At 40.3% G+C, this 27,610-nt stretch overlaps 1 pseudogene; it reads right to left on the bottom strand.

Moving 5' to 3' along the window:
• Window positions 1-19,629: 19,629 nt before the first annotated feature.
• Window positions 19,630-22,804, bottom strand: LOC126825905 (large subunit ribosomal RNA; annotated as a pseudogene).
• Between the last annotated feature and the right edge of the window lie 4,806 nt (window positions 22,805-27,610).

Here is a 27,610-nt window from a genome sequence, read left to right as displayed (position 1 = left end):
GGAGATCAATCCATTCTACTCAGAAGAAGTTTAATGTTTATTGTTGTCCGGTTTGTAAAGGCGAACATAAAGTGTTTGAGTGTCCTGAATTCAAGAAGTTTACCCATTCGCAACGGATAGATAAAGTGAGAGAGCTGAAGCTATGTTTTTCTTGCTTTCATCAAGGGCACATTAACACAGACTGTAGACTTAAGTGGAAATGTAGCATAGATGGTTGTGCTAGAGTTCAGAATAGACTTCTTCACGTTGACCCACCAACTAGTAGCGGTGTTTCTACATTAGACACAGTAGGGATACTTCCAGTAGTCAGAGTTGGAGGGAGAACGATAAACCAGAACGACAGTAGAAGATTGTGTAAAGGACCTTGCCTGTTAGGAGATCTGTTTGGAGTTTGGATCCGTTTTAGAGAAGACCAAATAGCATTCACGGGTGACATATCGAAAATGTTTTTGCAAATACGTCTTCCAGAGAGAGATACACATATGCATCGATTCCTTTGGAGAGATCTAGATACATCTAGAGAGCCAACTGTTTATAGATTACTCGGCGTAACCTTCGGTGATAAATCGTCTCCGTCTATGGCTAGTTATGTTATGTTGAAGATGCAGCCACAATACTCAGGAGAGATTGCTGCTATATGAATGAACTTATCCATTCATGCTCCTCATCTGTAGAAGCCTTTGAAGCCATCCAACAGTTAGAAACAGTTTTAGCAACGGGTAGTTTTAGAAGTACGTCAACGATTACTCCGAGACACAAACTTCGTATCTTCACATATTTCATCGCTTGATTTTGACTTGGATGAAGAGAAAGACAATAAAACATTAGGCATCATTTGGTACTCAGTGAATAACCTTGTTGCCGAAAAGTTAACAAAACGAACTGTATTATCCAGAATTTCAATGTTCTATGATCCCTTAGAATTGGCGTCTGTAGTTACAATCAGAGCACGGATAGAGGTGCAGAATATATGGCGTCTAAAGTCACACGATTAGGATGACCCACTACCGGATACATTTGTTAGCGTATGGAATGACATATTTAATGACACCATGAAACTTCAGTCGATAGAATTTCCAAGATGCACGAAACCAGAGAATGCTATTGGACAACCCGAGTTACACGTCATTTCGGATGCAAGTATGTTACCGTTTGGTGGAGTAGCATATTTACGATGGATTACAGATAATGGTCCAGAGTCACGAATTGCATCCGCTAAAGCGAGAGTTGCGCCCCTTCACCAAACTACTATTCCGAGATTAGAACTGATGGCATGTTTAGTTTCTTCGAGACTATTTTTGATCAATTCAAAATTAAACTAAGTTGAGTTATTATATGGTCTGATTCTCTAGTAGTAGTATTCTGGCTTTGTTCTGAATCAGTAACTTTGAAAGCATTTGTGGGTGTTAGAGTAGCCGAAATACAATCCAGATGTGATATAAGCAGTTTTAGATATGTACCAACACATTTAAAGGAGCTAAATCGCTAATATTTGGGACCTAGAAATTGACAAAAATGGGTCGCAACGCATATAATAATGTAATATGAATGTATATAAACTGATTTACATTCAATCGTTTCTGTTTTTACTGTAATTTCTGATCAGTTATGTTCGGCGAAATACGCCAGAAGTCTCATGTGAATGGCAATCTTTAGCGTCTGTTTTTTTCAGTCTACACCAATGGTATTTATTGCGCATGCTCTCCGGATAAGAATATAGCGTCACCATTTGACATGTCTTGTGGAATATGTCTAGCCCTGTTCATTGAGTCCCTTGTTCCAAATGGCGCTGAAACGCATTGTGGTACACGATTCGTGTACCAATGGTAAAATGTTTATTTTGTCTTGAATATTGGATATCCGAAGCCCATCTTTTCCCTGTAAGACCACAAGACCAATGTTGATTTGAATTGACAAATAATTCGTGTTTTCAATGTCAAAGATTTTTGATGATATTGAGTTAGAGACTTAGCTACTTTAAACCCAGCAGACAGTTTAAGTAGAGGTTTTCATGTAGAGCAGTTAAATGATACATGGATGCACGGTCCAGCATTTTTACAAGAACCCGAAACAACTGGCCAAATATACAGACATATCTTGAGCAGAGAAATCAAGGGATTATATATTCAGTCAATACGTTAAGCAAGCTAATGAATTCTAGTTGGTCTAAATTGATCAGAGTGACTGTTTACTGCTTACATTTTCTTAAAAGGTTGCGAAAACGATCTTTTAATTTCAGTAATATCCTCCAAACAGAGAAATTTGAGGAAACAGATAATTGTCTAATTATAGCTTCACAAACTTCGTTTACTGACTGGGAAGTCAGATACCGAGATTTAGTGTCATTTATGAAGGATGGTATTATACGCGTCGGAGGACGATTAAGGAAATCGTCATTAGAGAACGATGTTGTTCATCCAGTCTTACTGTCATCGGACAGTCCAATTACAAAACTTATAGTAAGAGAAGTTCAGAGAGAACTCTAAGCGATGCGAGACGTAAATATTGGATAATTCGTGGTCGCAATTTTGTTAAGGGTATTGTGAGAAACTGTGTGATCTGCAGAACGTTAAGAGCGCCTATACATTCCACGCTAATGGCAGACCTACCTTCAGATAGCTGAGAGCCTTCACGCCGCCATTTTCAGTAACCGGGGTAGACCTTTTTGGTCACTTCCATCTAAAGGTCTCAAGAAACAAAACGACTAAAGCGTTCGCAACCGTCAGAGCTATACACCTGGACAATGTTGAAGGTCTTTCAACGCAGGCCTTTCTACAAACGTTAAGAAGATTCGTAGCTACACATGGGTGGCCTTCAGTGTTTATATCAGAGAGAGAGAGAGAAATGGGGTTTAACGTCCACTCGACACAAACTAGGTCATTTCGGAACTAACATATGTTTTTTTTAATTTTATTTCAATAATTCGCTTGCGCATAGGGGTCTTTAGCAGTGGGAGGAAACCGGAGGACCCGGAGAAAACCCACGAGGTTGGACAGGCGACCCTACTCCTTGTCACGTACAACCGGGGATTCGAAACCACGCCAGTCGACTCAATGACAGACTTTATGATACAGCGCGCGCACGCTAACCATTCAGCCATCCAACCCCCTGTTTATATCAGATAATGGATCCAATTTCGTTGGAACACAAAAGGTGTTAAAACGCTTGTTTGAGGAAGGGAGAAAACACCTCGAGGATTTTGCGATGTTACATAAAGTCACCTGGAAGTTTAAGTCACCTGGAAATTTAATACTCCGTTAAGTCCACACCAGGGAGGATTATTCGAGAGCTTAGTAAAACAAACCAAAAACGAATTAAAGGTAGTCGTCGGAGAACAAATTCTTTCTTGGAACAAAATGTCTACTGTTTTAGCAGAGATTAAATGTTTGATTAATAGCCGCCCATCAGTTATTCATCAAATGATCCTAACGATTTAAGACCGATCACACCAAACCATCTTCTTCTAGGAAGAACATCAGCAGAAGTACCCCAAGGGCCTTTTCAAGAGACTAAAAATTTGCATAAGAGATTCGAATTTGTACAGATGTTAGTTTCAAGATGTTTTACACCTTTAGTGAAGGAGTATTTTCCTACTCTTATGCGTAGATCTAAATGGCACAGAATAAAGGCAGACAACTTCAAGTAAATGATATAGTGTTATTAGTAAATTCAAATGTACCCCGTGGTAAATGGGAACTTTCGCGAGTCATAGAGGTATTTCCCGGTTCTTATGGGATAATACGGAATGTGAGAGTGGGTAACAAGAATGGCGAGTACAGAAGATCAATACAGCAATGTTGTTCAATACTAGAGTGTGACGATATGAAAGTTGACTCTTAAAGTGTAAACTGATGTTAACATTTATTATGTTGTAATAAGTTCTTAAACTTGTTCACTTGTTTTGGGGTTCGGAGGATTGTTCCGAAAACTTTGTTTTAGAATTAATTTTTACATTTTACTTATTGAGAACTTGGAGCAGAGTTGTTTTCTTTATTGAGTTTAATTATTCCTCCTAGAGCTTACGTCATTTTTCTTCTGCAGTTCGCCATTTTTGCAGAGTGTTAAGAGTTCCTGAACTTTTCTATCATTATGACATTATAGGGCTTGAGATAAAAACTCTTCAGATTTAATGTTTACTTTTAGTAGCTAATGAAGAGTATACGACATGATGTAAAGTTTCATGTTGATTGAAATCATCGTAATAATAACTATTATGTATCGAGTGTTATATTTAGTCTTTTAATCATTGAGAGTTCGATCAAAAGCGTTTTATAGCTGGGGCGCTGGAGGCGCCAGCCTTCCCGCGAAAAAATTCAAAGAAGTTGAAAAAATAAACCGATGAGAAAAATGAAAATGTACCCTAGTTAGGGAGGGCCCTAAAGGCAGACAAAAGGGCCCCACGTCTGACAAAAGGGCCCATCTGGCCAAGGAAAAGGGCCCCGAGTCCGAGTCAATCGTTATCTATACACTGTTACTGGAGGATAAGTCAGAATGCACCAAAATATTTTCCATTTTGCAAAATATACTCAGCCAAATTAAAAACTTGACACTGATGAATTTCAACAAAATTTTTTTTCTGGTAAGTCAAATAAATTTTAAAGTGTTTCTAACGATAGTAAGTAGTAAGAAGCCTTTAATTTCATAAAATTGTAAAGTCACGTGGATCACGTGACTTTTGAGCATATAAAGATGAAAAACCCGAAAAACACGTGCAAACACAAACTCGTGAGGTCAATCGATGCAAGTTTGCTTAAACTGAATACGCACACGTAACTTGAACTGGAAAAACAAATTAAAATTGTTATTTTCATCTTTGTTAGAAAATGCCGCGCCTTTCACATGTAGAACGTCTACGTGCTATAGGTAGGCTCTATGCTGGTCAGTCTGTGGTCACTGTTGTAAGAGCCTTTAATTGTTCACGCCAGACAATAATTAATCTTAGAATGAGAGTGCTTCAAACTGGAACTATTGCCGACCGCCCAAGGGCGGGAGCGCCACGTTTGACGTCACTCCAGGAAGATCAAGCAATACGATTACGTCATCTTAGAAACAGATTTGTCACTGCAACCTCCACAAGTTCACGCCAGACAATAATTAATCTTAGAATGAGAGTGCTTCAAACTGGAACTATTGCCGACCGCCCAAGGGCGGGAGCGCCACGTGTGACGTCACTCCAGGAACGTGTGACGTCACTCCAGGAAGATCAAGCAATACGATTACGTCATCTTAGAAACAGATTTGTCACTGCAACCTCCACAAGTAGTGAGATGTTTGGTGGAAGGGGTAACTGCACAAACTGTTCGAAATCGCTTGCAGGCTGCTGGTCTTCGAGCTCGGAGGCCCAATAATGGACCAATATTGACACCTCTTCATCGCCGTAACCGACTTGTGTGGGCCACAAGACACATAAGATTTACTCAAAGACAGTGGAATTCGGTTGTCTTTAGTGACGAATCTCGATTCACTTTGAGATTTGTCGATGGCAGGGCCCGAGTGTACCGTAGACGAGGTTAACGTTACGCTCAAGTATGCGTCAGAGAAGTTGACCGATTTGGTGGCGGCAGCGTCATGGTTTGGGGTTCTTTTTGTGCACATGGACGTTCTCCTCTTGTTGTTGTCTAAGGGAACTTAAATGCTGTCCAGTACAGGGATCAGATTTTGCAACCTGTTCTTCTTCCGTTTATGCAGAGACATGCGCCTGGACTAACGTTTCAACAAGACAATGCTCGACTCCATACAGCAATTGCTACCCAGAACTTTTTAAGAAATGTCGGTGTCCAAGTCCTGGATTGGCCGTCGCTTAGCCCCGACCTTAATCCTATTGAACACATCTGGGACGAACTGTGTCGACGTGTTCGTCAGCACGTGAATCCACCACTGACGTTGCAGGACCTTCAACATGTGGCGACGTCTTCCTCGGGTAGTGTTTACTAATGTCCTCGAGAAGACGTTGTGTGGCAGTACGAGACGCTAGAGGAGGCCACAACCGTTACTTAACACTTTATTCCGATTGTTCTCCAAGTCTGTGAATTTCATTTTGGGGGGTACTGTGACATCACGAACGTTATCAAAGTCAAGGACTTTCGGCGAGACGTATTCTTGCTTTCTGTTGATGTCAAGGTCGTCTGTGCACAACATAACACTAAAATAGTTGCCTTAAACCAAATATTAAAAGTCTAGTCCCAAAAATCCCCGAGTGTCAAGTTTTTAATTTGGCTGAGTATAGTTAGAAGATGCAGATGAGTCCATGATGGCCTTATTCACTTCAATTCTACAAGATGTAGCTGAGCAGGCGATTTCAAAAACCACAACAGAACCAACATGTTTCAATAAACCATGGGATAATGACGATTGCAAATCCGCTCTTAAAGAGCGTGATCGTATCCTGAGACGATTAAGGAAACATCCTTCCATGGGGAATATTGCGGCATACCAAATGGTCATCATGGCAAGGTTATGTCTCAAGGATAAATTGCCGTACCACATCAAAATCGGTATAGGATAAGATTCGTAGGATTAAAGGTATAAAGGTAAAAATAGTGCATTATCAGTTAACCATGTAAATTTTGATAATACCACCTTAACAACATTTCATGATTATTGCCAGTACATTTTCATTCAATTCATCATCAAATTTCTACTCCGATGCCTTTTGAGGCATTAAACATCAGCAGGAGAAAATGCGACTTAATTTCAACTAGCTGCATTTGCAAAACCATGGAGAGATTGATCAATCGAAGGCTTGGTTGGTACCTCGAGTCTAATAATCTAATGTGGATATCGGTCCCAGAGGAGCACTATTGATGATCTCGTCAGATTCGAAACGTTCGTCAGGGACTCTCTCATACAGAAGCAACATTTAATTGCAATATTTTTTCGATCTGGATAAAGCTTATGATACTACATGGAAATAATGGTAACATGCGCGACCTCCATAACCTCGGCCTGCGAGGTCGCTTACCTATCTTCATTAAAAATTCCTGGAAGAAAGGTCATTTAAGATACGACTGGAATTAATATTCTATGACCTCAGGAAATAGGAGTTCCTCGGGTCAGCATATTTTCTCCTACTCGGCGCTCTTTATGTTGACGACTTTCACATGTGCTATCGTTCTACAGACATGCGGATAATCGAACGTAAGTTGAAGCTTTGTTTCAATTCACTTCAACAATGGGCAACCGAAAATGGATTTCGTTTTTTGAAATCTAAGAACTGTTCTTGGATGGCAGTCTCCTTCCAATTGTTGATGAGGCCAAATTTCTGGCGTTGATATTTGATAAGAAATTATCATTTATCCCCCACATTAAAAGACTCTAAAAGAAATGTCTGAAAGCCCTCAACATATTGCTAATCTTATCAAATACTGACTTGGGACATGGGTTGCCTTTGCGGGAAGTCCATATAACAATGCATCCCCGTAGTCCAAAACGAGACGTCACTAAGGAGCAAAAAAGTGTTTTCGTGGCATCTGCCGTTATGTGTGGACGAATTCGACCGATATTTCTGATCTGGTAGAAACAGGATTTCGAGGTCGCACTAATTTGTTGGTTCATTGCTAGTGTGTTATTATCAAGTGCAACAGTTATGTCGTGATGAACCCGTAGTAATGCCGTCTCAGTGGAATGGTAAGTACGGTAAGCCGATTGTACACTATCATAAAGTTCATTCGTCTGAAGATGATTCTCCAATCGACTTTCCACAACCTTTTCAAGGACTTTCGACAGAAACGGAAGATTAGAAACTGGACGACAGTTCGTCGAGTCCAGGTTTCTCCAGTAAGGGTCGTACAACGGCTTCCCTAAATGTTTTTGGAACATACGACTCCTGTAACGACATGTTAACTATTTTCGTTATGATTGGTGCTAAGCTGTTCAAACATGGTTTTAATAACGAAGTTGGCAGCGGGTCGAGTTCGCGAGTTCGCACGATTTCGAAGGAGCCTTTCAAATGATCTTCTGAATTTCATCCACCGACGTAGGTGCAAAGACAGTAGGTGCACAAAAAGGGTCATTTCCATTTGAAGGGGAATCAGTGGTACTTGTAATTGATAGATGTCTACTGATGGTTTCAATCTTGTTGAAGAAGAATTCGCCAAACCTATTCGACAGTTTTTTTTATCGCACTCACGTGATGGTAAAACTATAGTCTTAGTATTACCCATTAACTTGTTTGTTATGTTTAACAGTTTCTTTTGATCACATCCGACCTTAAAATTTTTATTTGAATAGTCTTACATTCCAAAAGTAGTTTGCCACTAATCGCTGAGACACAATTGTAGGAATAGTTCTCATATGATTGTCATAATTTGTTAAGATGTCACTGTGCGTCATGACATGAACTAGATTACTTTGATTAACACCACAAGTTTTCCTCTCTATTTTATCTCTTTTTGAGTCAATTATAGTTCTAATAGATCGCAAAAAGTTTCGACCAGCTTTAGTTCCGCGTCGTGTCCGTTTTTTTGTTTTTCCCTGAACGTACTGTATTGTGAATCACCTGTGTGCGTGATTAGTGGTCTAAGATTAGGTGTAGCTAAAAATAGCCTTCGTATACACAATGCACTCATGGCGAATCGATATTGATAAACAGTGAACAGAAAAAGTTTCTTTGTCTATCTTGGGTTTAAATAAAACTCTTGTTCAATTTTGATAGTTCAAATTGTTTCAGTTGTATCTTAGGCATTAAGAGTTCGTAAATAAGCAAAATATCACTTACGTAGTGGGAGCAGCCGACCAGCGCTAACCACATACTTCATCAGTTGTTTTCCCAAACGGGTCTATATTGTAAAGCGCTAGATTTTTTTTAAAAGAGACGAATTTCTATCGATTTTCTCTTTCTATCGAAAATTTTAATGATTTTCTCTTTCTATCGAAAATTTTAATCGTATATATCTGATTTTCTCTTTCATGTTTTAAATATATACTTTTTTAAAAAAAAAAGTAGGGGGTATTGCAATGCAAATACCTATGCAGGTTGCGATATGATAAATAGTCATGGACATTTGACATGCTTTGAGAAGAACTTATCACCCCAACAGAACCACTGAACTGCACATGCGACACGCAATAGCGCCATACACGTGGGAGGGGTTCATTGTCAAATTTTGAAACTTCAAGGAAGGGTTGATGAAAACTGCCGCGTGCTGGTTTATCTATCTATGTTTGCTTTCCTATCGGTTCTTGCATAAGATTTACTGTTTAGCGTATCCTTTCTTTAGTGTGTTACGCTTAATTTGATCGGGAGACGTGTTCGTCGACGTGAACGTCAACCGACAACACTGCAGGAATTGGCCGTGGCACAGCAAGAGGAGTGGGTCAGATTGCCCCAAATCATGATTGGACAGTTGATTAGGAGCATGCCACGACGAATTGCTGAATGTCTGAGGATTGGTGGAGCAATTACTCATTATTAAGGCAAAAATCAAAAACGTCAATTTTCACTTTTGACGGTGTCTCTTTGCGAGTGAAATGGGGCACTGTTTATGTTCATGTGTAGACAATTGGCCTGTTATTAACATGAAACAGCAGTGCATTTCCCAGTTTTGTATTTTTTCTGAATATCCCCTACGGTTGTTGAAGAGTATATATACATACAGTTTATATTTATTTTTATTTGATATTTACTGTGATAATTGTTTTTATTTATGTTTATATTTTCATCATTTTTTTTATTTGAACGGGATCTTCGTTTCCATCAATCTTGCTTGTTTTAATGCTATTATGTAAGGATAAAATAAATTCATTATTGGTTTTAAATGTAGGGTCACTAATTGTGACTGGTCATTCTTTTTGCCTAAATTTGTTTAACAACTTCGCAACCTTTCGCATGAAACCCAAATCTAAGGCCTTTAAAATCCCGGGGTTCTCGGTTTCAAAATCAGTTGCACAAGCCAAGTGATGCCACATCCGAACAAAGACCAACGCAACAACGGTATCGATTGGTTACAAGCAGGTGAATACCCCCCCCCCCCCCAAAAAAAAAAAAAAAAAAAATAATGAAAATGCTAGATTTTCAGCGTCCCATTATATATTGCCTAACCAGCGAATTTTCGGCGTGCCATAATTTATTTTCTAGCCATCTAAATCGTATCATTCAGATGTCATATGATAGTCCGTTAATGGGGCTATCCAGCGATACTTTAGTTTTTTGGGTCCACTAACATCTGATGGAGAAATCAAGTTTTTCGCAAGAGCGCTATTTTGTTTAACCTTTTTCTTCATTTTTTTTAATACTTCCGGTATGGAGATTATTGTCGGGATAGTTTTAATAACCGCATTGGCTTATCAAACGGAGTGGATATTGGCGAATAGCCTAGAGCCATAAGGATGGTTATTCGCCATTCGTTTTATATAATAAACCTAACATTCTTGCAGATTGTTTGTGCTTTTATTCAAAATACAGACCCAGAATCCCTTTTTAATTGCCATTTGTTATTTGAAGCTTCATAGTGCATATGAAAACCTTTTTTCACAGCGAAGCGTAGACACCGTGTGTAGATGGAAGTAGCACACATGTGAAAAGTTCCGTATTCTGTGAAATTTGTTATCTTTACTAATCCAGAAACATTGAAAACGCATTTCTTTGCACTTTTGTTTATCACAAAGTAGATCAAACACAAACTTAATATAATTTCATTCCTGCGAAAGCAGCAGAGGCTTATTGAAATTGTTCTACCTGATCTGCCCGCCCGCCTACCACCCGGAGGAGTAGGCTACCCATATTTTTTCATTGCCAACCGCATGTTCTATCTATATACCATTCGTATATTTCATTTCCTACCAATACTTCATTTCCAACTGCGTGTTATGGAGGGCCTGACAAGGACAGCTGTCTAGTCGTTCGGATGGGACGAAAAACCGAGGTCCCGTGTACCGTAGCGCCGTAGCGCCACCGCTCGGGCAAAATTTCCCTCATAGCACACTGTATGGCGTCGAAAAAGTTATATTTTTCTACAGCTGGAGATATTGCGGATGCGATAACGGCCGAAGTGAGATATCGTGTCGTTCTCATTTTTTCTTCAAAATTTGAAAATTTAATAATATTGTTATTTCTTGGAATTTTGAGTTTTCCATTACATATTTGGATTGTCGGCATCTGTTCGATTCTACCGATCTAGGATTATCATGATGTGAATTGTTGAGCTATATTTTTCAATTCCCGTCTATCGTAATGCGCATGCAAAGAACGTGTCAATATCTGAGTTATGCAAGTATGTGATTTTATTTGTGGGGTGGGGGGAGCAGCGGGGATAGTCTTTGTCATGTATCTGGCGACCGTGTGACGCCTTGGCTAGGGAGAAAGCCTTCAGTCTTACAAGCAAGTCTAGTTATTATTATTATTATTATTATTTACAGCGGGAGCCTTTTTCTCCACGATCGAAAACAGATATCGATCTGGGGTTCAATTTTCTCTAGGGAAACCATGTGGTGGTTACTCGATAAAGTATTTTTGAAACTTCTGTGCAGACTGGAAGTGGCCGAATTTTGAACGGTAGCAATAAATCAAAAATCGGCCGTGGTTTCGCCAATGTTTTACCTATGTTAAAACAATTCACATTTTTGGAAATCCTGAATCTTTTCCGAGATAATGCCTATCTCACATTTTTCAATTTCGAACAATCATCTATGGTTTTTGTCATTCAAAATTTGAAAATGTGAAATTTTTACAAAAAACTTTTTTATTTATTAATATTTTTTAGTCGTGTTTTACACAAAATTAACGAGTCATCTGACTTGGGCAAAAATGTGAATTTTTTTTGTCTCAGTAATTTACCTTGGCCGCCATTGGCTAATTCAGTTTTTCAGTCCTAGATTAATTATTTATTGCTCGATTTGTATAAAACAAAGTTCATATACTCCGTTGTCTCAATTGTCATTTTTTTTTTGTTACCTATAGAGTTATCTGTCGGCACCGGAAGTGGCTTAATTTTACCAGAAACTACAATTTTGACAGTTAGGTACCATTTTTCGAAAGCAAATATTATTTTTTTTTTTTTTTAAAAACTGATATAACTAAAAGAGTGTGCCCTTTAAAGGCGCACAAAATGTTGGGATCGTTTTTTTTAATTTCGATTTCATTTTCGAGCAAATTCGATTAAGAAAGGTGAAGAAAGGTGTAACTTTGACCTATTTACAACCCATTCAGGCTTTTCATATTTCAAAATATTTCTAAACAACTTTCATAAACTTGTAGCATTAATCCATACGAAGAGAATCTATGTCAAAATTAGTTTGTAATATGAGTATTTGCCGATAAATAGTCAATTTTGCATGAGTCACCTTTTACGCTATTTTGCCTGTAAAAGAGCCACTTATTATTGGATGTTCATAAAAATGGCACCATTTGATGCGTAATGTCAATTTTGACTGGTTCAAACCAATTTAACAATTTCAATGTCACCGGAAATGGCGCCATTTGGGCAAAAAATGTATTTATAGCCTTCAAAACAGATATTTTATTCAAATGAGACTGATTTGTAATGTTTTTAAAATTAAGATATTTGATTGCAATCAACTAATAGAATGAACCCATACGATCATATAGATATCACAAAATGTTTTCTAACTTGTTCAGTTGCGGAGAAATAGGCGATTTTCAGCAGGTCACTTTTCAAGGTTTTTGGTCCATAAAAGTGTCAATTATTATTCGATTTTCATAAAATTTTCACCATGTGATGCCTGATGCCATTTATGATTTCATGGAACTAATTTAACATTTTCATTATCACCGGAAGTAATGTCGTTTTGGCAAAAACTGTATTTTTAGCCTTCAAAACAAATATTTTTTGAAGTGAGTTATATTTATTATTCGTTTAACATTATGATATTTGATTCCAATAGAGATATAGATTGGATCAATACGATCATATAGATGTCCAAAAATTGCTTCTACCATCTTTCTTTGACGAGAAATAATCAATTTTGTCAGGATCACTTTTTAAGACTTCTTTTCACATTTTAAGTTCCCATTAGATAGTCGGCTAACTTAGTGGTAAGTTAGTAATAAATTTTGTCAGGATCACTTTTTTGACATATCTTACGCTTGGTAACAAATGTATAAATGGAATTGATATTGCTGGATTTGGTTGATTCTGCGTCCATTTCATAAAACGTGTGCAATGCTTACGTGGAAATCTGTTTAACGGTTTCATTTGTACCGAATGTTACATAAGTTCAACGGTAACGAGGCACCGGAAGTGACATAAGTTCAAGAGTAACGTGGCACCAATGAAACCCGTCATTACTGCTTTGCAGTTCTAGTTATTAGGGTTTCACACTGCGTAGCTTGTGTGAAACACTATTGTTTTTGTTAAAATTATTCTTATTTTTAGGGTTTCACACTGCGTAGCTTGTGTGAAACACTATTGTTTTTGTTCGGATTATTATTCTTATTATTATTTTTTTTTCTCCATTTTGATCATATCTCAGAAACTACTTGTCGGATTGATCCAATTTCTTCGGTTTCACTGGGAAAGTGGGTGTGACTTAGAGATTAAAGCTATTTTGAACGTTCTGTGACAATGCGAAATGTGATGCCTTATGCCATTTCCGAATTCATAAAACTAATTGAACATTTTCATTATCGCCGGAAGTACTGTACACTTATATGTAACAAATGTATAAAATGAATTGATATTGCTGGATTTGGTTGATTCGGCTTCCATTTTATTTGATGTGTGCAATGCTTATGTGGAAACCTGTTTAATGGTTTCATTGGTACCGGAAGTGACATATATTTAGGGTAACGTGGCCCCGGTGAAACCGTGGTCATAAAAATATTCGATATTAAAAGAAACAACAGTAAAAATCGGTGCTCTTGCAAAAATCGTGATTTCACGGTCTGGTGTGACCGGATCAAAACACCTAAAGTATCGTTTGGTAGCTCGATGAATGGGCTATTGTATGACACACTTCCTGTCTGATTCCTGAAAGCCGGTTCAGTGCTGCTTGCAGGTCTAGTTATAATTTTTTTTCCCGCGGGAGCCTATTTCTCCATGATCGGAAACAGATATTGATCTGGAACCAAGTTTTCTATCTGGAAACCTTGTGGTGGCTACTGGATAAATATTTTTCAAACTTCTGCGCATACGGAAGTGACCGAACTTTGGACTTTTTCCCGGAATTGAAAATCGGCCGTTGTTTCGTCAATTCTTTACCTATTTTTAAATAAATGACATTTTCGGAAACCCTGAATCTATCTCACACTTTTCGATTTCGAACATTTTTCAATGACTTTTATCGTTCGAAAATTGAAAACACGTGGTTTTCGAGACAATTTTTGTTATTTTTCCAAATTTTCAAATTTGACCTATATTTTTGGATACCTGAAGTCCTCCCGGTTCCAGTAATATAAGTTTCATTCCGAGTTATCGCCCTTTATTTTTCGATTTTTTTTTCGAATTTTCTGCCCATTTTTCAACCCTTATATTTTTTTGAAAGCCTCAATCGATCTTTTTGAAACTCCGGGATCGTAAAGTCATATTGTCAGACCGTTGGATAAAGCAATTTCAACAACGATCCGTAAACCGGAAGTAGTCGAAATAATGCTCGATATTTTGAAAAAAAAAGCAAAAAATGGGTGCTTTTGGGGAAAACGGGATTTCTCCGTCCAATTGCAACGGATTAAACAAATTAATGTATCGTTGGGTATCACGATGATTGGACTGTCGTATGATACCAAATTTATAAGGATACTATGACCAGGCAGCAATCTATGGCACGCTGAAAATCAAGTATTTTCTGATTTGGAGCGTTTTTAGACGCCTTTATCTCGAAAACTGCTAGAAGGATTTTTCTTAAACTTTCTCTATCGAGAGTCCTTTCGGTAGTCTTGTGCATGAAACCATCCAATAAGAATTTTAAACGTCTGCAATAGGATAAAAAAAGGGACTGAAAATTGAAAAAAGTCGAAAAATCGTGAAATTTTGGAAAATTGGCTATTATTTGTTTATTTTAACAGATTTTAAAAAAAAAAAATTTATAAATTGATAAACCTGACCTAAAAGCAAATCTAACAATGTATAATATGTAGTCAGTTATTGAAATTTAATTTTCGATATTTTGACATTTTTGCATTTTTGGCACTTCTGAACAGGGGGATTTTATCTGATCGGTTAATTTAGTATATCATTATAAAGCACTGTGCCCATTCAAGTTCCAAAACCGGATGTTAAAACTACCCGACAATGATTCGTATACCGGAAGTAATTTAAAAAACGAAAAAAAAGGTAAAAAAATTATAAAAAATGGCGCTCTTGTTAAAATGACGAATTCTCCGTAAGATATTAGCGGACCAAAACAATTAAAGTGTCGTCAGATAGTCCCATGAATAGACTATCTTATGACATCTAAATGATACGAATTCGATGGTTAGGAAATAAATTATGGTGCGCGGAAAATCTAGTATTTTCCGTTTTGGTGCATTCTGAGACGCCTTTTTCTCGAAAACGACGCCAACGATTTTTCTTAAACTTTTCTTAATCAGAGTCCAATCGGTGGTCTAGGGTGTGAATACAAAAATAAAAGCATTGAAATAATATAAGTGGTCCAAAAATGGCCTCAATCTTGGAAAAAAGTTGAAAAATAGTGAGATTATTGAAAATGCTCTTTTATTTATCTTTTTTTTCGAAAACTACTGAATGGATCTTTCTAACACTTCTGGCACAGGAAGTTAAGTATCTATACAACTTGTTAAAGCTATCTCGACAATGATCCAAAAACCGAAAGTAGTCGAAAAAATATCCGATATTTTGAAAAAAAAATGCAAAAAAATGCAATTTTTTTGCCAAAAACGTGATTTCACCTTTGGATTTCACCGAATCTAAACAAATAAAGTCTCATTTGATAGCCCGAATAATGGACGTTCTTATGACATCCAAATGATACAAATTCGATGCGTAAGGCAATAGATTATGGGACGCTGAAAATCTAGAATTTTCCTTTTTAGAGCCTATTCAGACGCTCTTTTTTTACGAAAACTACTCTTAATTTGTTTCTTAAACTTCGGTTACTTAGGGTCCTAACGGTGGTTTAGGGCGTGATTGCAACTCTAAATAGGTCAATATAGCATAAACGGTCCAAAAAGGGTCCCAATCTTTGAAAAACCGGCACCGATTGTCTGAAAACCATGAAATTTGTACACAATACGCCCATTACCATCCCGGACTCTGTTCTTTACGAACAAGGGAGGGATAACCACGCCGGAAGATATCGGTTATATCATAGAAATATATATCTATGAGTTATAGAACATCGTCAGCTAGTATATACACTGGCAAAACTAAGCTTTATAACATTTCTGACATTATAATTTCCGTCCCTGTGATTTGCAGAGGCTGCCGTTATTGTAGACAGGGGCAGTGTCTAGTCGTTCGGATTGGACAAAAAACCTTGGCAGCTGTAATTCGTAATAAAAGTATAATATTTCTGATATTATTAGTTCTATCCTTGTGATCTGTGGAGGCTGTCGTTATTGTAGACAGGGACAGTGTCTTGTCGTTCGGATCATACGAAAACCCCTGGCAGCGCGTAATTCGTAATAAAAGTAGACCGTCATGGGGGCGCTATCCGGGCTAAATTCACAGGTGGCACACTGTATGTCATAAGTCCGTCTTCATTAGCCCAGTTGGTGTAGAAAAGTAGGACGATAAACCACAATACATTTTGGTTTTATTTCGTCAAGAACACCGCTATCTATGAAATTAAGTATCGCTTTATGCAACTTCAATAAATATTGTCGGAAAAACACTACAATAAAGTTAGTCAGGTCAGTAAATGAAGGAATCAAAAAGAATGAAAAATTGTTGTTTAGCTTATATTTGAAAATAGTATTTGCCAAGCGTATCACGCCCGATGTTGTTTTCAATTTCAGCATCGATTCCCCGGTTGTACGTGACAAGGAGTAGGTCGCCCGTCCAACCTGTGTGTTTTTTCAGGATCACCCGGTTTCCTCCCACTGCTAGACCCCTACGCGCAAGCGAATTATTGAAATAAAATTGAACCATACGTTAGTCCCGAAATGACCTAGTTTGTGTCGAGTGGTCGATCAACCCATTTCGCTCTCTGAATTTTAGCACTCCTAACTCTAAAACTAAATGCAAGGAACGGGCCTATTTACAGAGGTCACAATTTTAACCCTGTAATACCCAGCATATCAGATATGCACACCTACATGATATACATATTATTATAATCCCTATGAAATATTTTAATTATTTACTGCTATAATATGAATTATCACTTATTCCCCGTTAAATAAATATCGGTCACCGGGTGCAGCTGTACAACTTCAAGGACCCTAGCCTCAAGTGCCTGGGACCAACTCTACATTTTCTGAAATGTCAATAAAAGCTCTGGAATGATTTCATTTTAAAAAAATAAACTGAAAGTAAATCTATTTTTATTTATATGCTATTTGTTGCCAGAAAATATATTTTGTTACTAGTCTAATTCAAATTTAAAAATAAACAATATTTTTTCTGAAAATCAATGTCGAAATTTAGTGTATCATATATGATACAATGGGTTTGAGACTATTCAAAAAAAGTAGGGGATATTTGATTTTGGGGGCATAATACTAAAATATGCAAATGACTACGAAAAAAGTCACTATAGAACCTAACAGAAGAAACATTTCCAGTTACATGTGACGCCCAAACGCACCAATAGCTACCGCATGGAATGTATGTGATGCTTGGGATCATCATGGGGGTCTAACCCAAAATTTGCACGACTCTGACTTTGAATGTTACAGTCATTGTGGCATTGAATTCCAGGGTGGAAACATCAGTTTAATTGTTTTAGTGACCAGAAAACAAATTTTGATATGCGTCGGCTTACCCAAAATGAAAGGTTACGTGCCCTTGGCATGCTACAGATCGGCACAACACAGGCGGTTGTGGCGCGGACGATGAATGTTTCTCAGTCTGTCATAAGCAGGCTATGGTCCAGATACCGTGATACACAATCTGTACAGGACAGACCACGCTCAGGTCGACTAAGGGCGACAACTCAAGCCCAGGATCGATTTATCCGTACCTTGGCCTTGAGAAAACGTGTCATCACAGCAAATCAGATCAGCGCTCGTCTTCAAACAGACACTGGTGTGAGAGTGAGTGGCCAGACGATTCGGAATCGACTGCATAGGGGTCACCTTCGCGCCCGACGTCCTCGCGTGATCCCTTGTTTGAGAGATCATCACATTCAGGCAAGACGTCGTTGGTGTAGGGATCGTCAACACTGGGATAATCGACGCTGGAGCAATGTGATGTTTTAAGATGAGTCAAGGTTCACTGTTGATTTTTTGGACAGACGTAGGAGGGTGTGGCGTCGTCGAAACGAGCGCTTCCAAGACGTTAACGTCATCAGACATGATCGATTTGGGGGTGGTTCTGTTATGGTGTGGGGAGGCACCACTGTTGCTGGAAGAACGGCTTTACATGTTGTTGCAGGGCGTGTTACTACCGGGACAACATCTTGGCAGTCCTTGTTGTGCCGTTCGCACGACGTCATGGCCGCCGTTTCATCTTCCAAGATGACAACGCAAGATGTCACAGGGCCAGGATCGTTACAGGTTACCTCCAACAACAGAACATCACCACATTACCTTGGCCAGCACTGAGTCCCGACCTCTCCCCCATCGAGCCTGTCTGGGACATGCTTGGACAGAGGTTACGTCAACGTCAACAAAGTCCTGCCAATGTCCAAGAACTTGCTGCTGCGTTGCAACAGGAATGGGACAATCTGGACCAAAATGACCTTAGACGTCTCATTAGGAGTATGCCACGTCGGATCAATGCTTGTTTAGCAAACAGAGGTGGATTTACCCGTTACTGACTTGGTTGTGATGCTGTGGTAACTTTGCTGTTTGACCCCGGGTATCATTTTACCCTTATAATGGTCAGTCTGTGCCTTACTTAGTCTAACGATCATTTGGAATAAATCGATGAATGTGAACTTCATTTCATTTTGTCATTTGTTTCTTCGTCAGTTTCATTAGGTGACTTTAATAACACTTAAAAATCAAATATCCCCTACTTTTTTTGAATAGTATATAAAAATTAATGCAGTGTTCTCATTATGTGTTGAAAGAGTGCCAGAAATGCCTCGAAATTCAGCCATTTGTGTATTTAGTATATTAATTATATGCGTGTATTACAAAGCTCTGATTTGTGTGATTTGTGTACACCCCGCCCCCCCCCTCCTCCTCGTGTCACTACCATGTACATATTAATTCTGCTGCCAACCCACCCACGCGAACATGACTAAATTATGAAACATTGTCTAGTCGTTTGTATGTTACGACAAAACGAGGCCAGCGTGGCTCATTTGTGCAGAACGGAAGGCCTTGCAAGGATTTTGGATTTTGATGAAACTTGACATGCATGTTTATAACCCAAAGTTAGAGTCCCGTCAACTGTTAACGACAGTGGCGGTAGCGGGCACTGGGCAGCAACTTGTGCCTCGCCGACCACCTCTGGGCGACGCCTGGTCGTAGCCGACCTAACGAGAATATGCATTCCGGGTCACTGGCCGACCCGCGGGTCGACCATCGACAATCTGTCGTGGCCGTCACTGGCCGACGGCAGATACCGTTTGTGTCACGGGGCCTAACCGTTCCGTTGCCGGTCAACGAGAGGCACACGCGGACGTCGTGGGATGGGATTCCGGCTTAGAGGCGTTCAGCCGTAAGCCCGGGGACAAAAGCAAAGCGCCAATGGCAGTCACCACCAAGCACCAACGCTTTCAATCCCGGGCCAACGTTCCTCTCGTACTAGTCAGCCCTACCCGCTCGTATGATTCCCTACCAGTAGGGTAAAACTAACCTGTCTCACGACGGTCTAAACCCAGCTCACGTTCGCAATGATAGGAAGAGCCGACATCGAAGGATCAAAAAGCAACGTCGCTAAGCACGCTTGGCTGCCACAAGCCAGTTATCCCTGACACCTCTTGCGGGAAGCAGTAATATTGGGCTCTCCCATCGTCGCCCCTCGATAGGATCGATAGGCCGTGCTTTCACATGGATACCTCCTACTGAAAGGCATCCTCAAGCCAGTATTTGCCCTTTCGCTCGACCAAGGGTTTCTGTCCCTTGTGAGACTGGCCTTGGGGCGCCCGCGCTATCGTTTCGCGGGCACACCGCCCCAGTTAAGCTCAAAACTGAATCTGTCCTGGAACACCCTCGCGAGGTAAAGGAATTCCTCGCTTAGCCCCTTGAGCTCGCCGATGCCGCCCCGAGTGCGGCCGCTCCTGCGGTTATCACCGAGTGAGTCGAACGAGGAACGCAGTAGTGGTCTTTCACTTGCGCCACAGGGCAGTCCCACCTAGGCTACACCTGCGCTCTCGCCCGACAAAGCCAATCGTGAGCCAAACTGAACAGGGTCTTCTTTCCCCGCTGACAGCCCCGTACCCGTTCCTCCGGTCGTGGCTTCGCTAGATAGTAGATAGGGACAGTGGGAATCTCGTTAATACATTCATGCGCGTCACTAATTACATGACGAGGCATTTGGCTACCTTAAGAGAGTCACAGTTACTCCCGCCGTTTACTTGCGCTTCCGTACATTTCTTCACCGTGACATTCAGAGCACTGGGCAGAAATCTTGTCCCGTCAACACCGATCTCCGGCCTTCGAGACGCTATGTTTCTACTAAACAGTCGGATTCCCCCGGACCGTGCCAGTTCTGATCGAGCCGTCCTCGGCGCCCGTGCCGCGAGCGGCCTAAGGGATACAGTTTCATGGACCGTCGAGTCGTAGCCGAACAGGCCCCCGCTGGAGCCGGCTTTGCGGATAAATTGATTGCCCTCGCTCCCTATCTCCGGCAGAACCGCTTCCAGGGCCAGCGAGCGCACCTCAAAAAGAAAAGTTAACTCTTCTCGACTCTCCCGACGGCGTATCCGACCTTCCTTGCGTCGCCGCTTGTGCTCCGCCTTCGGGTACGGGAATACTAACCCGTTTCCCTTTCGGCCCCGTGCCAGACCGCTTGATCCAAAAATGTCTGGCTTCCCGTAGGATTTCTCCCAGGCCTTAAGACCGACTAACCCGCGGCCGATCGAAGGAGCAACGCGGAACCCTTCTTCACTTCAGCCTTCGAGGTTCTCGCTCGAATATTTGCTACTACCACCAAGATCGGCACCCGCGGTCGATACACCCAGACTCGCGTCTAAGGCTTCAGCGCTGACCGCGGCGACCCTCCTACCGTCTCGGCTTCGGTCTGTCCCCCCGGCGGGCCGGAGAGAATTTGCCAAGACGGCCGGGTGTATGTTGCACGCTATAGCGCCATCCATTTTCAGGGCCCACCAATTCGGCAGGTGAGTTGTTACACACTCCTCGGCGGGTACCGACTTCCATGGTCACCGTCCTGCTGTCTTTACCGATGGACGCCTTTTGTGGGTTCTGCTGAGCGTGACGATCGGGCGCCTTAACCCGGCGTTTGGTTCATCCCACTGCGCCAGTTCTGCTTACCAAAAGTGGCCCACTTGGCACTCGTACATTTCTGCGGGGGTCCAGCCTCCCAGATCGAGCGGAAGACACCCCTCCTCGCCCGTTCAAAGTTTGATAATAGCTCCACGCCCTTTCGGCACGGACTGCTCTAGTCATTCGCTTTACCGGACGAAACTGTCGCGGCGAGCGCCAGCTATCCTGGGGGAAACTTCGGAGGGAACCAGCTACTAGATGGTTCGATTAGTCTTTCGATCCTAAACCCAAGTATCGAGATCGATTTGTGCGTCAGAACCACTTAGGACATCCACCGACATTTCTGTCGGCTTCATCCCGCTCGGGCCTAGTTCACCATCTTTCGGGTCCTAACGCCGAGGCCGTAACAACCCCCGACGGGCCGGTCCTGCGCCTCGCTCGCCCGAGAGAGGATCGGACCACGTCGCTTTCACTGAGCCCAAGGGAATGTTTTTCCCTGTGACTCGCGCTCACGTTAGACTCCTTGGTCCGTGTTTCAAGACGGGTCCTGAAGAGTGCCGCCACGGCCAGCCGCGGACCCTCTAGACCGCCCTCCAAGGCCCGTCAACGACAGACCGCACTCGCACTGTTAAGTCTACGAGAGACAGTCAAGGCGGCCGGTCGGGAGCGAGGACGGGGCCGTTCCTCGGCCCGGAGCTACGTTCGCCCTAGAACCGACCAGTGCAGATGGAGGGGGTTGGGTAGCGTCCCGAGAGACGCGGCCCTTGCCTGATTCCAGCCGAGACGAAGCACTCCGAGTCGGTCGCGACTCGCGACACAGCAGAAGATACGCCGACGGTGTTGAACCCTCTCGGTCGACCGAGCCCGTCGTCCGAGAAGAACAGGTCCCGAACGCACGAGGAGCCGCCAACCCGCCGAGCTGGATTCCGCTGATCGCACCGGCGGTTCCACCCGTTTGCCCGTAGGCGCTTTCACGGTCTCTTGAACTCTCTCATCAAAGTTCTTTTCAACTTTCCCTCACGGTACTTGTTCGCTATCGGACTCGTGCCAGTATTTAGCCTTGGATGGAGCCTACCACCCGCTTTGAGCTGCGATCCCAAGCAACTCGACTCTCGGGCACCGAATGCGCCAGGCCGAAGACCCAGGCCGAGGTAAAGGCCTCACACCCACTCTGGGAGCAGACCTGTCCCGCGGGACTTGCTCGGACAGTCAGACACCTGGCGAGTCGGGCCCTTACGCCCCAGTTCCCGGACCGCCGCTGACTGACGGGGGATTCGGCGATGGGCTCTTCCCGCTTCGCTCGCCGCTACTGAGGGAATCCCGGTTGGTTTCTTTTCCTCCGCTTAATGATATGCTTAAGTTCAGCGGGTGATCTCGCTCGATCCGAGGCCGGTGAAAGAAAGAATTGGCGGAGAGGACGTACCTGGAAGGACGCTCGCCTATTGGCACTCGTTCTGGCGAAGGTTCGTTCCAGGCGAGAGCTTGGCACCGTGCTACCTTCCGTGCAGTCACGGCACTCCCCTCCGCCTGTCTGTGTTACGATTGGTAATATATGACTATTTACATGTGTTTAATATTTATATTCCAAATCTAACAACAGACATACTTTGACCGGGAAAGTCGCGCATTCCAGCTTCAGCCAAGCGCTGCGTTTAGTTTGTAATTAGAGTCTTGTAAATCGGGACTAGGGAGTGCGACGTTCTTCGTTTCCGGTTAATAAAAAATGGATGTTTGAAAATATCTTGTCTCTCTCTTTTCAGGTATTTTGATAATTTTATATACTTTGTCATTGTTTATCCTGTATGTGATAGTGTTATAAGAGATTAGGGATTAATTCTGTCTAACATTTAAACCTTTACAAGTAAAGGCCTTTCGGTGATCGGTGATAGAAAATTTAGTCACAAAGCGCTGTACACCATGCCATTGATCACGTGGGAAACGGTCACTTGTAGATGTTTAGTTTTGTAGACCACTGAAATGTATGATTGTAACAACACATTTTCTGGGCATAATATCAATATCTAGATGTGTTAGAATTTGTTAACAATAAGACTTATTGTAAAAGTGTCAGTTTCTTGATGCACAATCCCTCAAATAGGTGCATGTCAATTGGCGGGAAAACATACTGTTTTCTGCGCAGCACCGCAAGTCTTTTATGCGCATTATGAATATTTATGAGGTCTCTCGCGTGGTTCTGCGTGGTCTTGCAATATTTCATTTGTATAAAAAAGGTAAACAACATTAGGGATTTTGATTATCTTTATTCTTATATTCAAATTGTTTATGTTGATAAATCTTAAAGGCAAACATAGTAGTTGAGATCTTTGAAGCAGAGTTAGTGGCATTGAGTAATTTGTAATTTGCCTTGATGTTTATACCCATGACACTTGAACATATGTCAAGAACATATATAATTAAGGCCTTGGTCTACGTTAAGGGAGATAACTCCACTTTTGTATTATGGATGTAATGTATTATTGACATTATTGTAGACGTTCTTCGTTTCCGGTTAATAAAAAAATGGATGTTTCAAAATATCTTGTCTCTCTCTCTTCAGATCTGGTGGCGAGGTGGCATGTCATCAATTAGGGGATAGAACCCAAACCCTGGCCTATACAGAGCAAGTAATAAGGCTCGACCCAATCTCAACTTAAAATGCACCCCTCGGCCAGGTGGGGGTAACATTTTTGGGGGTTTGTCTGGCATGATGTCTATGCTAGCCCATCAAGGTCTTGAAAAGTGATGAAGACTAACCACTAGCTTTGCCGGAATGTCCAGCTTGTAATACCTGCAAGGAAAACTTGTTGAAATGGAGGCAATTTGATGGAACTAGTGTTGAGTGCACGAGAGGGACTTTATCAATCTGATGTTAAACAGCTCAAAGATGTCGTCAGAAAAGTTGATGACAATGCTGATGTTGTGAAGATGGACCGTTTAAGTTTAATAAAGTGGGTAGAACGGAAAATAACAGATTTTCAGCGTGAGGATGAAGACAAGGGGTTGAAAAATTTAACAATTCTAGCCACTTTATTAGAATTTGAAGAACCAGTTGGTGTTGAATATGAAATAAAGGCTGACGACAATCGGGGATCAGATATCCAGGTAGTTAAGGAGGAAACTTCATTCCCGTTGGAGCACCACACCGAACAGTCACAGTCACAGATGTGGAGAAAAGATTTTAAGATTAATAGAGTTATAGGAGAAATTTCGGTTATCAGTCTTATCAGACAACTAGAGGTTGCAGAAAAGAAGGGATACAGTCAGTCAGAACGTATTGAGGGAGTCTTGAAGTCCATTCCGAATGCTAGTACCATGACATCATATTTAGAAGGAAAACCCGATCTCAAATTAGACGAAATTATAAATGTAATTAAAGCCTTCTATAAAGAGGAAAACTCGACCGACCTCTACAATCAATTAACGAACTTAACACAGCAACGGAATGAGACAGCCTTATCATTTGTGATGAAAGCTTTGGACATGCGACAAAGGTTGCCTTTTTCCTCGCGACAACATTATTAAAACAAAAGGTTTGATTAGTAATGTTTACGGTTGGATATATATATATATATATCAATAGATGTATGAAGTTAAAACCGTAGTAGTGTTAATATAGAAAAAAATAAAGGTTAAAAATGCCTAAAGAAAGTATATACTATTGTTTAATTGTCTACATGTTTCGCCTGAGCTTGTCAAGACATACAATAACAATAACAATGACGTGACGTCATGGAAGAATAAACAAATAATAATATAGTAATAATGAAGTAGATAATATATAATATATAGCATAATATTGTAATTATTTTGAAATGTTTAATTTGGGTTTGAATTTGTCAATGAAATATTGTTCCTTCAATCACATTTTCATGGGATCTGAATACGGCATCTTAAAGAAAGGGTATATTTTGAACTCGCCCTTACCGCAGATATCAAGGTGCTCACTTAAGGGATCTTCCTTAAATTTGGTTCCCTGATATGTTGTCTATGAACCGTTACTCTGTTTTGAAACTTGTTCGTGCAGCCGATGTACAGTTCGGCACAGCCACTACATTTTATGACATATAATACATGAGTTACTTTACAGTTCATACTTTCATTGGCAAAAAATTCTTTTCCACTGTCAAATATAAATGATTTACCTTCAATTAAATATCTACACGTGCCACAATTATCCATTCCACATTTTACAACTTCCTTAATTGGACTGAATGATTCAAATTTAGCCCTAGTTAACAGTGATTTAAGGTTTTTAGGTTGTCTTTTTGACGGGATAAATGTTTGTGTATCAATAAGTTTTTTTAATTTTTTATCTTGTTGAAGTAGTGGAAAATGTGTTTTAATTACGCTGGAAAAATTAGGATTGTGAGGATTAAAGGTGGTGACAAATGCAATTATATTGTGATTTGTATCTTTTATCTTTACCTGCCTTAATTTCGTTATCGGTATTTTACTAGCCCTTTGAATTCCGTCATTAATTAATGTGGAGGGATATTTGCGGGCTAGCAGAAATTCTCTCAATTCCCGTAGTCTTTGAAATTTAGTTACTGTGTTAGACACAATGGTACAGATACGCCTGGCCAAATTATATGGTACAGCCGTTTTTATGTGTTTAGGGTGACACGAATTTAAATTCGAGATACTGTTTAGTATCAGTATCTTTATAACATATATCAGATTCAATAATGTCCCCGCTTTTGATTATCATTATTTCTAAAAATGGTATTCTATCTGTACTAGTTTCCATTGTAAATTGGATATTCGGATGAATATTATTGATTTTGTTATAAAATAAAAGGAGATTATCATATGATTGGAGCCAGATGAAGAAAAAATCATCTAAGTATCGTTGCCACTGTTTTTCGAAATATATTTTGGTCAAATGTTTCTTCTACTTTCGTAGCAATGGCTAATTCTAAATATCCAAGGACTAAAATTGCCAGCGAGGGTGAGAATTTACTACCCATTGCACAGCCAATAAGTTGTTTATAATAGTTAGAATCAAAATAAAAGCAGTTGTTTTCTAATATAAAGTCGATGCTTTCTAATATAAATGACTCCGAAAAACGTTCTTCTCTATCGTTTGTTTGGATATTTAGATAACCAGTGCTTTACAGCTGTTAATCCTAAAACATGTGGTATATTAGAATAAAGGTTTGTAACATCGAAAGTAACTAGGCTAGCGTTTTGTGGGACATTTTGGGGTAAGTAGTTCAAACAATCTACGCTATCTCGAGTATAACTTTTGACATGTTTAATATAAGGTTGAAGTATGATGTCTATCAAATTGCTTAAACGATGAGTTTCACATGAAGGACCTACTATAATTGGTCGGAGTTTCAAATCTTGAGGATGATTCACTTCAATATATGTCGAATTTTGGTTTACACATGCTGTGTGTATTTCTTTACATTTGTGAATCTTGGGTAAACCATAAATATTACTGGTTTTCACATTAAACTCTTTTAAGTATTTGATTTCTTTCTCCGTTAAACAGGAACTGTGTGTCCATATCAGTCGACGTAGTGCGGTCATATTTCTGGATAGTGGCGGAGAGTTTAATTTTTGATAGTAGTTGGTATCGTTCAATATGTCTAATACCATTCTTTTATAGTTCCCGATTCCAAAATGACTGTTGCACCACCTTTATCTGCTTGTTTTATCACTATGGATTCATCTTTTGATAGAGTTAATTTTTTGATAGAGAATTTTTTGTCAATGAAAGTATGAACTGTAAAGTAACTCATGTATTATATGTCATAAAATGTAGTGGCTGTGCCGAACTGTACATCGGCTGCACGAACAAGTTACAAAACAGAGTAACGGTTCATAGACAACATATCAGGGATCCAAATTTAAGGAAGATCCCTTTAAGTGAGCACCTTGATATCTGCGGTAAGGGCGAGTTCAAAATATACCCTTTCTTTAAGATGCCGTATTCAGATCCCATGAAAATGAGATTGAAGGAACAATATTGTATTGACAAATTCAAACCAAAATTAAACATTTCAAAATAATTACAATATTATATATTATCTACTTCATTATTATTATATTATTGTATGTTTATTCTTCCATGACGTCACGTCATTGTTATTGTTATTGTATGTCTTGACAAGCTCAGGCGAAACATGTAGACAAGTAAACAATAGTATATACTTTCTTTAGGCATTTTTAACCTTTATTTTTGTATATATA

This window comes from Patella vulgata, chromosome 6 (assembly GCF_932274485.2).
Source record: "Patella vulgata chromosome 6, xgPatVulg1.2, whole genome shotgun sequence".
NCBI lineage: Eukaryota > Metazoa > Mollusca > Gastropoda > Patellidae > Patella > Patella vulgata.
The sequence above is the reverse complement of the archived record's forward strand: the minus strand, read 5'-3'. Positions and strand labels throughout refer to the sequence as shown.